The following is a 9,127-nucleotide window of genomic DNA, read 5'->3' on the forward strand; positions in this document are numbered from 1 at the left end:
TTGAACCTTCTACTCATCAAAAAATCCTGCAAAATAAAATGTATCACAGTTTCCACAAAAATATTGCGCAGCACAACTGTGTTCAACATTGATAATAATCAGAAATGTTTGTTGAGCAGTAAATCAGTATATTATTATGATTTCTGAAGATCATGTGACACTGAAGACTGGATGCTGAAAATATAGATTTGATCACAGAAATAAATTACAGTTTAACACATATTCACATAGAAAACAATTATTCTAAATCGTAATAATATTTCACAATTTTTAAACAAATAAATGCAGCCGGTGTATAACTCGGACCCAGAATCAGTGACCTCCTAAATTACGCTACATGCAGTCAGCACAGAAAGTTCCACAGACTCATTAAAGCCTATAATGGTTGGTCGTCTGTTTGACGTCACTGTTAATTACACTACAGTCATCATGATGTTTGCATTTATGCATTTTCCAGATGCTTTTATCCAAGCGACTTAAATTACATTCATTATACATTTGATCGGTTCTTTTTTCTCATAGGAATCGAACCCATGACCTCGGCGTTGCGAACACCGCGATCTGCTGTTTGAGCTCCAGGAATGCAGATCCAAAAGCGTGTGAGTTCTTGTGTCTCTGATTGTGATTTGGTTGCATTAAAGGGTTAGTTCACCCAAAAATAAAAATTCTGTCATCGACTTCATGAACGGAGGTCTTACGGGTTTGGAACGACATGAGGGTGAATAATTAATGACAGAATTTTCATTTTTGGGTGAACTATCCCTGTAATGATGCAGCTTGTGCCTCGATCTTGAAGAACTGCTCTTGAGATACGGCTAGTTCTCTGGAGACGAGTATAATTAACCCAAATGAAAACAGGAAGCACCTCGCCCACGTGCTGGATCTTCCCTGCGGATCTGTCGTCTTTATGTTACGGTACAGGAGGAAGTCAGGCGAGCGTATCGTGCCTCATGCTTCTCACTCATTTCTGAAGCTTTACTGGAAGCGACGAGGGGCCGTTTCCCAAAAAAACACTCAATTATCTCCCAATGTCCACAAGTGGATGTACAGAACAAGATCCTGTCATGCTTTTGAGTATTTCACAAATTCAGTTAACCGTCTCAAAACTTGTTTTTCCAAAGAGACTCATTTGACCAAAGCGGAATTTTAGCTTTGAGTGCCATGCTTTTAGATGCAAGACGCATCTAAAGATAAAGATAAACGATGCAAGATAAAGGACAAAAAGGACATTTTCTGATGCAAAACTAGGATATTGTGTTTATTTAAATACTGTGTGCATTTGTAAAATAATGCACTAATGTCACTACAGCTAACTGTAGCTAGACTGTTCTCACTGAACTTGTTTCTGCATTCCTCTGTAGTACTTTTCTATTATACATTTGTATGATTCTTCTGCTTTTTTCTCTCTCTTTTTAAAAATATCCCCAGGTTTGTTAATGTTTTTGATCATATTTAAGCATAGTTTTTGCACGCAATGATTTGACCAAACACGTTTTGCCTCAGAAAATGTTTGTTTCTTTTTGTTTTTCAGTAATATTTGAGAGGAAGATGTCTGTTATATTTGTTAATGGTTTTTGAACATTGTTAAGCATCAATTTTACTAGTGTTTACAGTGATTTGAACACCCTAGTATTAGTTTTGCATGAGAAAATGTTTAATGTAGTCTCTATTTTTTTATCTGACCTTTTATCAGAAATATTAAAAAAAATATATATTTTATTTTAAACACCCTAGTATCAGGTTGTGCATTAGAAAATGTAAAATGTAGTAGTTTCTTTTTATTTGTCCTTTATCAATAATATCTGAAAGGTGATACTTCAGTTTTGATATTTTTTAATTATTTATTTTTTTCAAAAATATCCCCAAGTTTTGTGTTTTTGGTAGATTCTGAACTAGTCATAAATCGGCCTGTAACGTTGGCCTGTAATTTCAGTAGATGAAAGACTGACTCTAACCCTGACAATCCAGGTGTTTGATACGCAGCTTCCTTCTCTTCCTAAATCACAGACCTGGACTAAATGCCATATTTCACTCCTGTTCACTGGGGAAACGGTGAAGGGAGTAAGTAAATCATCCAAAACTCCTCATCCTCATCCTCATGGTTTGACATCATTGCAACTGGTTCTCGTGTTTATCGTGGCGTTTGAAAGTGAAACTTGAGAGGAAGATTTGAAAAGCTTCTGTGAAGATCTCTGAATGAATAATAACAGCAATGGCATGAGGGTTAGTCCTGTGAGGTGAATGGTGGAGCTCTGGCAGGTTTTATTGATGTGAAGGAGGAGTTCTGTCTGTAGTTTTGCTCTGGTGTGGAATGAACACCTGGAGGTTGTTTGAGTGTTTCCTGTAATCCATGTGACAATACAGACTGACATCTGCTCTCATCTGGGTTCAGTGAGGACAAGCTATGTGTGTGTTCCCACTTCGTTTACTGATCAAAAATACAGAAAATTTTTTAAATATTATTAGAATTTAAAATAGCTGTTTTCTATGTGAATATCTGTTAAAATGTCATTTATTTCTGTGATCAAAGCTGTATTTTCAGCATCATTACTCCAGTCTTCAGTGTCACATGATCTTCAGAAATCATTCTAATATACTGATTTACTCAAGAAACATTTCTGATTATTATCAATGTTGAAAACAGTTGTGCTGCACAATATTATTGTGGAAACTGCAGATGAATAGAAAGTTTAAAAAAGTGTTTATTTGAAACATAAGTCTTTTGTAACATTAGAAATGTCTTTACTGTCACATGATCAATTTAATACATCCTTGATTAATAAAACAAAGTATTAATTTCTTTTAAAAAAAATTATCTTTGACTTTGACCCGAATTTTGTCACATTAGATGCAAAAATCAAGCCAAGCTGCATCTGCAAACACATGATGCTGCGCTCTTTATATAAATATATTATTTTTATTTCTTGAAATAATTTTTCAGTGGTCTCTTTGTCTTCACTGGACTTTTTGTCTTCTTTTTCAATGATACAATCTTCATTTTATTCAATGATTTATTAAAAATGCCCCCCCTCCCTCCAAATTTCTTTGCTTTTGAATTTGTTAGCATTTAAAAATACTAACAAATTGAGTGTGATGATGCTCATCTTTGACCTTCTTTACTGCTCTAATGGCTCAAGATAACGTTCTATAGTAAGCGTGCTCCCTTCAAGGCTTTGGCAGAGACGGTATGGAAGAGAGATGACTCGAGCAGATAGGACGCGAGCGTCACGCCCCGCTGAAGAGCTGTGATGCCTGCAGGATCTCAGACTTATTTTAGCTTCCATGTTTTCCTCAGACCAGCTGGAGTGACTGATGAACATGTTGCATCTGAGCTCGGCGCTCCAGATCAGTGATCAAACCACAGAGACCGGAGAAGGTGAGCCATGGCTTTCTGCCATTTAGCTTTTATTAATATTTTGAGTTAGAGTTATTTTTATATTTTCTGTTTTTATGTAAATTTTACCTAAAGTTTGAGTATTTTTTTATTATTATTATTTTTTAAAATATGTCTATATAGTGTTTATTCACTTTTAATTCAGTTTGAGTTTTATTGGGCACATCAGTTTAAATTAAATTACAATTAAAAATATGTTTCTTTGGGTTTTTATGTTTTTTATTATTATTTTTGAGTTAGTTTTTATTTTTATATTTTTTCTTTTCATTTAAATTAAATTATTTAGTATTTTTTTATTTATTAGTAATTGTTTTTGTCATTTTTATTTACATGTTTAATTACATTGTTTTAATATATTTTTATGTTTATATAATTTTATTTTATTTTCATTTAATATTTTGTTTCATTTAGTAATTTTGTTGTTAATTTTTTATTATTTTTATTTTAAATATGTCTATAATTTTTATTAATATATATTTCAGTTTTAGTTTAACTTTATTTTAATATATTAAATTAAAGTAAGAAATTGCTTTGGCAACTAGCTGAAATAAAATGTTAAATATATTAAATATATTTATATATATATATAAAAAAGTCTTCTCCATTTCAGTTAACATTTATTCAGTTAAAGTAACATTTTAACATTTTAAGTAATGATAATTTTTCTGGTTTTAGTTAAATATAATAACCCGGGTGGGTTTCTGTGCTATTTTGTTCCAGCATGTTTTAAAAGTCTGTTTTTCTGAAATGTCCATTAAGTTTCTAGAGGTTTTCTATGAATTTAAAGTTTTCTTTTTTTTTTTTTTGCATGCCTATTTTGAAAACTTTAACATCTTTAAATATTTTTATGTATTTTGGAGCCACATTTTTATTGTATCCACAAAAGAAAATTGAAGCCAATTCAAATGCATTCATTTCAACACAAAATTGTCATCTGCGATTAATCTCACAAAAATGACAGTAGCATTAAGTACTTACTCTTCATAAACATTCATTTTGACTCTGTTATTTTGTGACCATAGGCTGTTTACACTGACCTTTAACCTCAGCGTTTAGAGGCTTGAACTGTGTGTTTGGGTCAAGTTTTCCTTCTCCGTGCGGTCTGTGTGTTAGATGACATTCCCTCAGTAGCAGCTCAGCTGATATCACAGGAGTGTGTGTGTGTGTGTTTGTGTTTGTGTAACGCGAATCCTCGCTTCTCCAACCACCTGTGCTTATAGAGAAGCCAGCAGCCTTTGTGTTCACAGCTCCATATGTCTGAACACACACTCGACAGGTGCCAGTCAACCCAGGAGCTTCTCTGTGCGCAAATCTTCACTACTGCTCACAAGTTTGGAATTAAGATTTTTTTTTACTGTTTTTGAAAAAAGTCTCTTCTGCTCACCAAGGCTGCATTAATTTGATCAAAAATTTAACAGTAAAATTGTGAAATATTATTAAAATTCAACATCGCTGTGTTCTATGTGAATATATTGTAAAATATAATTTATTTCTGTGATCAAAGCTGAATTTTCAGCATCATTACTCCTGTCTTCAGTGTCACATGATCCTTCAGAAATCACTCTAATATACTGATTCAAAAAAATCCTAAAAATAATGTATCACGGTTGATAATAATTATAACCATTATTAATAACTGATCCTCAATCATAATTAATGATTGAGCAGTAAATCAGCATATTAGAATGTTTTCTGAAGGATCATGTGACACTGAAGACTGGAGTAATGATGCTGAAAATTCAGTTGCGCATCACAGAAATAAATTACATTTTAACACATATTCACATAGAAGACACTTATTTTGAATTATAAAAATATATGACCATTTTTTACTGTATTTTTAATCAAATTAATGCAGCCTTGGTGAGCAGAAGAGACTTTTTTTGACTGGTAGTGTAATTTGACTGGTAGTGTAAATTGTAGTCTTGTTGTAACGGAGCCGACGAGATGTGAGGCAAGTGGATCCAAGTGCAAGCTTTTATTAATAAACAGTCAAATCACAGACAGGGTCAAACAACCGCAAACGTGGCGAACAATATCCAGAGGGCTTGACAAGAGGGGTAATCCAAGTACACAAGCAATAGTCCAAACAGGGGCAAATAGAGTCCAAACGGAAAGATGAAGGGTTAATCCAAGATACACAGGCAGGAATCAGGAAACAGGGCAACAGGGCAACACGAATGACAAGACTAACTAGGACTGGACACTAGACTCAGTAAAGCAGCTATCACTAGGTGAGTGATAAACGCAGAGCAGTACATGAGACTAAACAGAAACACAGAATGGCTCGGTAAGGCAGCTAACACTAGGGGAGCGCTATACACCAAACAATACTCGGCCATCTGTGAAAGGAAGTCCATGGTTTATGTAGGGTGTGTGATTGTGTAATGGTTCTCAGGTGTGAGCGAGTGATTGAGACAGCTGTGTGTACTTAGTGCAATGAATGATGGGAAATGCAGTCCAGGGTAATATGTAACAGTCTGTGTGGTGTGAGAGTCAATTTGATGGAAGAGCGACCTCTGATGGTGAGTGGGACAAAAGACCATGAACTGGATTCACACTCATATAGCCGGCCGTTAAATTTATTATTATTTTTGTCTGGTTAGTTTCGTCAGTTAACCCTGATGCTGGTAAATACTGTAACTACACTATTTTGGGAACAAAACAAACTGTAATCAAATGCATTTTAAGCATGTAATGTATTTCTTTTGCAAGGCCATCAATTAAAATTGAGCAGTTTGAATCACAGTTTGTTTTGTTTATGTGTCTCGTTTAGTGGTGGGTTTATCTGAAATAGTTATTATCACAATAATAGACTGACACGAGGGGCGGGGGGGGGGGGGGGGGGGGGGCTATAAACAAAGCAGAATATAGAGATTTGCAGCTGGTTGCAACAAACCACTAAAGTTAAGAAACCCATTAGTGACAATACCAGTACAATTATACAACAAGCAACTCAAACATAAATATTAAGCAATAATGTGATGAATATTTGTCCTTTATTAGTTTGGATTGAATTGACCTGTTTAAAATTATTTGTTTGATCGAAAAAAGCAATTATAAAATCAAATATGTAAGTATTGTATGTGGAATGCTGTAAAATATCCTGATTTCCTCAGCCATGTGGTCCAGCTGTGGGACTGGCTCCTGTTTTTAATGACCGTCAGTTAGTCGTCTTGTTTGGACTGAGATTGATGAATGTTTGAGTCTGTCCTCACCAAACACTGAAAGTGTGGTTAAATATAAAGCCTGGTCCATTATCTCCTTGTGCTCTAAACAGCGCTTGACCGAGAGGTCGAGTCGTTCCCGTAGAAGGGCATACTGCACCTCGTGTGTGTTTTCTGAATCTATACCTTCATCCTTGAAAATCTGCTTCCCAAAATACTCAATACACACTCGGATCGGCCCTGACTAGGAAGGGAAATCACCAATGCAGTCTCAGTTGTTTCCTAGATAGATTAAGTACAGCAAATTGAGTCTTCTCAGATGTTTCTGCTCCAAATTACCATGCAATTGACTCCTATGGATTTGTATGAGGACTGAGAGCAAATTTAAGCAATAATGAGTTTTTATGGCTCTGACCAGGAAGGAAAAATCACCAGTGCAACCTCTTTAATATCTCACTTGTTTCCTAGATAGAAATGTGATTAAATACTGAGTCTTCATAGATGTTCCTCCTCAAGTAATCTCATCTACAGTTTCATAAAATTCTCAAAATTATCATGCTATTGACTCCACGTTTTTCTGTTTTACGTTTTTCTGACACAATCCCATCTACAACAAATCCATCAAGTCTCTTGAGCTACAGAAAAGCAAACTTTAAGCAATAATGACTGTCTTTTCTGATTAAATACAGCAAACTAAGTCTTTTCGGACGAATAAAGCCCCAATAATCCCATGTGTATCAGATTTATACTGTAAAAAAATATTTTTCAAAGTTGTATTTTTTTGTTTATGATTAGCTTCATTAAGCTTATTGGAGTACGTTTTACAGGAAAATACTATTTCAGGCTTTCTACTACAAAATTGCACTTTTAATTCAACATGCTATTTGTTTCTTTGTAATTGAAATTTGTGAAAATTGTTTCTACACTATTTTTTCAGTGTTGAGTTTTTTGGAAATATTTTTGTTTCTCCTAAGGATTTTATAGGAGAAACATCTGAGACACTTAAATTAACTAACTAATTAATTAAATTAAGTCTCTTGAGCTACAGAAGAGCAAACTTTAAGCAATTTCTTTTTTCTTTGATAGAAAAGTTGAGTCTTCTCTCAGATGTTTCTCCTGGGAAAAAAGCCTAGAAATCTCATACCTTTAATATTTGTTTTATTAAGATTATTTGGAGTATGTTGTACAAGAAAATACGACTTCAAAGTCTTTCTGCTTCAAAATATCATGTTTAATTCAGTGTGTTACTTGCATCTCTTTCTAATTTACTGTGAAATTTCTAGCAACTTCTGCATGACATTATTATTTTTTTTCCTGTGTATAATTTCAGGAAATATCTCAAAATTGTCGTGCAGTTGACTCCATTTGTTTCTATTTTTATTTCTCCTAAGGATTTGTAGAGTAAACATCTGAGACACTGAAATAGCTCTGGCTCTGCAATAATAATTGTTTTTTCGAGTCTGTTTCCCAAAATACACTCTCAGATCTAGGAAGGAAAAATCACCAATGCAATCTCTCAATTGCTTTCTAGGTAGAAATGTGATTAAATACAGCAAATGAAGACTTTTCGGATAAATATTGAAATTTGCATGCAATTAACTCCTAAGGAACACTTACATTAAACTGAGCTTCATTAGCTATGGAAGAGCAACTTTTATTATTAAATACTTCAGTAATCCTTCACACACAGGACATGTTTTGATATTGCTTTTGAGCAATAATGAGTGTTTTCTGAGTCTGTTTCCCTAAATACACAATACACACTGGTATGATATCGGCGTCCTTGGTTGAGTTGTGTCCGTCTGATATCAGGCTTCTGTCTGTGCTTCACACTCCCACAGCAGAGGAGACTGGATTCCCAGACCAGCTGTGTGTGTGTGTGTGTGTGTGTTTTCTCAAGGCCATGTGAGCTGCTCAGAGCACTAATGTGTGTTTCTCTGCTTGACGTCTGCAGACTCACATCCACAGGATCTAGAGAGGATTCACACACTGACCGCTGGATCTAGAGATTCACCTTTGTGAGTACAGTGTGCTTTATGTTCCAGATTCATTGCATAGCTCATGGGATCAGATCTGTATTTTAATGTTGTGTGTAAAACTGAGTTTGATTGGGGGAGTCGTGTTCAGAGATGTTGTAAAATGCTCTTGTGACGAATTATAGCAGTGCACCAAGTCACAGTTGATTAATTGTTTATTTATATTATTAATAGTAATACAGTTATTGATTTATTGGATATTGCTGTTGTCATGATTTTATAAAAACAAGAGCCAATTCAGCTCTTGTGTTAAACTTAAGTTGTGTGTGTGTTTTTAATGTTTTTGAAAGAAGTCTCTTCTGCTCACCAAGGCTGCATTTATTTGATGGAAAATACAGTAAAAATTGTGAAATATTATTGTAATTTTAAAAAGTGTTTCTTATGTGAATATATGTGAAAATGTAATTTATTTCTGTGATGCAGCGCTGAATTTTCTGCATCATTACTCGAGTCTTCAGTGTCACATGATCTTCAGAAATCATTCTAATATACTGATTTGCTGCTCAAGAACCATTTCTGATTATTATCAA

At 34.4% G+C, this 9,127-nt stretch overlaps 1 protein-coding gene across 2 annotated transcripts in view; it reads left to right on the forward strand.

Moving 5' to 3' along the window:
• The first annotated feature begins 3,293 nt into the window (after positions 1–3,293).
• Positions 3,294–9,127, forward strand: part of LOC306887686 (pleckstrin homology domain-containing family G member 4B-like) — a 62,948-nt gene continuing 57,114 nt past the window's right edge. For both annotated transcript variants that reach the window (XM_079445635.1, XM_079445636.1), the window contains exons 1-2: positions 3,294–3,376; positions 8,516–8,579. The gene's annotated coding sequence lies outside the window, so the exon portion shown is untranslated. The remainder of the gene's footprint in view (positions 3,377–8,515; positions 8,580–9,127) is intronic.

The sequence above is a fragment of the Barbus barbus genome, assembly GCF_936440315.1.
Source record: "Barbus barbus genome assembly, chromosome: 21".
In the NCBI taxonomy this organism is placed as follows: Eukaryota; Metazoa; Chordata; class Actinopteri; order Cypriniformes; family Cyprinidae; genus Barbus; species Barbus barbus.